We start from the raw sequence: 3,229 nt of genomic DNA on the forward strand, positions 1-3,229 counted from the left end.
AAATCAATCAAATCGATGTATATCATATTCAATGGTTTATTAGACAAGCAAAACACTGGCTATGCTTTGTTGCGTTGTACTAAGAATTCGTATTGCTCGATCGGTAGCTTTTTGATCTGTCTTATACTTGGCTTCTATCAAGCAAGAGTCGTAGCTCCTTTTGCCCCGTCCGCCCGCCCGTCGGCTGTTTCAACAGCTTCGCTTATACCCTCCTCATGATCCATGATCTCATTAATCTATTGACTTAAATGAAAGCCCGTCGCCATCGCACAACAGCGGACATCAGTTGTACCAGGTCAGTTTCTCCAATATACGCTCAACAGTTCCCTCACATCGACTTCTTGTCCTCAGTGATCACCAATCAATTCAGTAATGTCCAATTCCATATTCATCTCGATACTATCGCAATAGGTCCATTTACACTATCTAAAATCAATCAATATCATATTTCCAGCTCCAATATCGAATTCATCATTCCGAAAATTGGAAATATCATACGAAATCAAGGACCAAGCGTACGGCGTCGGTCCAATCTATTTCACAAAAAAATCCTGCAAAAGACACAATTCCCAAAATCATCCAAATGTACATGGCCGAAGGTCTATGACTTAATACAAGACCGATTGCGTTTAGGCTATGAAATAAAGGATCAAATCAAAGGTCCCGATAACTTTTCTATCGATATTAAAATGGCGTAGTATCATCTCGACCGGCTAAATCTTCGTAGATCAGTCAAATTCGGTGTCGCAATAATCATAATCTATAACATACAAAAGTTGTGCAGGTGAAAGTTTGCTCCAAATTCAATCACGTGAAAAGTCGCTATGAAACACAAAACAAAATATTACTCGGCTTTACAACTCAACTAGTTTAGAAAAAAACGAAATAGGGTTCGGAGTCCTTCCCGCTAGGATAAGAATATGACACAGAGCTAAGCAAGGAGGTCACGCTCCCGGACCGAGCAGGTCGAAAAGCGCTCCGCGGCCATCCAAAACCAGATTCTCTCTTTTCGCCTTCTTTCTCTCTCTAAACAGATATTTTGATTTATAGAAATATTTTCTCATCATAAAAACGACCTGATTTTCTAATATCATAAGTCGGTCGCCGAGGCCGATCGCCAATCGTCCCGGGACGATCAGACGAAAAATCGATCGTACCGATCGTCCGGGACGGTTCCCAGGAGGACTATGTGCGCCGATATTTTTCTACAGTACAATCAGGCCTGGACGATCCAATCGTCCTGGACGATCCTGAGAGAAAAAATCCAACCGTCAGAGAGGACAGTAAAGGGAACGAGTCTCACAAGCTAACTCCTTTAATGTCCACCTCGTGACATTCATGTTGCCTCATCTCAGCTTTGATTGTTTGTAGATTTTTTTAATAATAAAATGTTATTTCCTTATTGTGATATATCTAATCGTAATCCTCTGCATGAGGAACTAGTAAACATTTCCAAGCACTAGAGTTTGAACTTTGAGAGAACGCTGCTCCCTAAGCATTGCCCTAATCACGTCGACCAAATCACCACGAGTTACTTCTAATTATTCCTAGGCCCATGAATTAAAGATTCTTACATTTTGTATGAGTTATTTTTTTATGTTTCTTTGAGTAAGTTGTCTTAGACCACTTCATGTAACGAATTTAAGTCGAGAAAAACCTTTGTGAACTAATTTTGAAGATCTCTTTAAAGTTTGATAAATTAAAGTGTGTGCTATAAGAATTCACGATAGTTCATACCAAATTCTGAAGCTGTGCTATCATCGACTAAATAGTTTCCTTACAATTCATCCAAGGTGTTTTTCGTGCACCTATAGATGCTCGACATTGGGAAAAAAAAAGCTTGATAGCTTCATAGTCCTTACATGGTCCATTCTAATATGAGGCCCAGATGTTCTAATATTCATAGACTAAAACTTTCTGAACAAGTTCTCTCATAAACCACTCTCAAGTTTTTTGGATTCAAATTCGACAATGCATATATAGAGAATAGTAGAAAGAAATCTTATGGTCATCTAACAATATATCAGAAACAGTACACTAAATACTTTGATTTGAGGCATGAAAAACATCACCCTAATTAAATATCTACACCCAACAGAACCATATTAATATGGAACTGCTGAATTTAAAAAGAATAGCTTGAATGTGTTGTTTTGGTTGTCAAACTATGTATGGTATGTGTAGCAATAGGATTCATGTGATTATATGACCTCAAAGTAACCCTGAATCGCACATGTAGTTTATTCAGTCAAACATGAGTTGAAATTGTATCTCTTGCTAATTCTCTTGAACGCTAAATTTTGGCATAAACATAATGAATATCCAAAGTTGTCTCCAGTTCTTATGATGCCTTTAGTGTAATTGTAATATCAAAATCTGCTCAAGATACGTCCAGGACGATGTCTGGTCGTCCTTGAATGATCACGTTGGAAATTTTGCTCCAGTAATGTGCAGTTTTGCTCCAGGTGATTTTCCTGTTAATAACGTCAGGCGATTTGGACATCGTCAGGCGATATTGACATCGTAAAATATCGCCTGAAGAATATTCTGGAACCTGTCCAGTGTACGATCCAATGGTCTGATCGTGAACCTGGACGATTTGCGTGCGAGCCGGGCCGATCTGTGTATTTAAAGCTGATTTCAGTGCGTTTTGAAGAGAGAGAAAATTTTATAAAAACGAAATATCTTTTTAGGAGAGAGAAAGTCGAGGTGAATTTGGGAAAGTTTGATTTTTCGGCCGAACGCGGAGCGTTTTACGTCCGAAGAGACTGTTCAGTGAATTGTGGTAGCGCGAGAAGGCACATCCGCCTTTCTCAATTTCTCAGACCGCGAGGTTGGGGCGGATTTTCTGTCGGGGATTTCGTTCCGTTGACTGTTTTTGGTCCGTATCTTTTGATTGCGTTAGTTTTAACGCGTAACTTTCTGGTATATTGTGTGACGGTGCCGAGTTATGCACATTTTGGTTATTTTCCGAGATTTTGTCCGGGTATTTTTTGATTCGGCTGGTTTTTCGTAGACTACATTTTTCTGTGAAATGTAATTTTTTGTGCATGAGTAGAATAGAATATTCTGGATGTTGATATCTATATCCTGTGGCGAATTTGGTGAAATTTTTTTGAGCAGGAAATTTTGTGTAATTCCGTCTACTTGCGAGTTTGTGCTGCCCGATTTTGTTGAATTCTGATTTGCCCGATTTCTTCTGAATTGAGATGCTATCTGTATGCTGCTG

The sequence above is a fragment of the Dendrobium catenatum genome, unplaced genomic scaffold (genome assembly GCF_001605985.2).
Source record: "Dendrobium catenatum unplaced genomic scaffold, ASM160598v2 original_scaffold_76759, whole genome shotgun sequence".
Lineage (NCBI taxonomy): Eukaryota > Viridiplantae > Streptophyta > Magnoliopsida > Asparagales > Orchidaceae > Dendrobium > Dendrobium catenatum.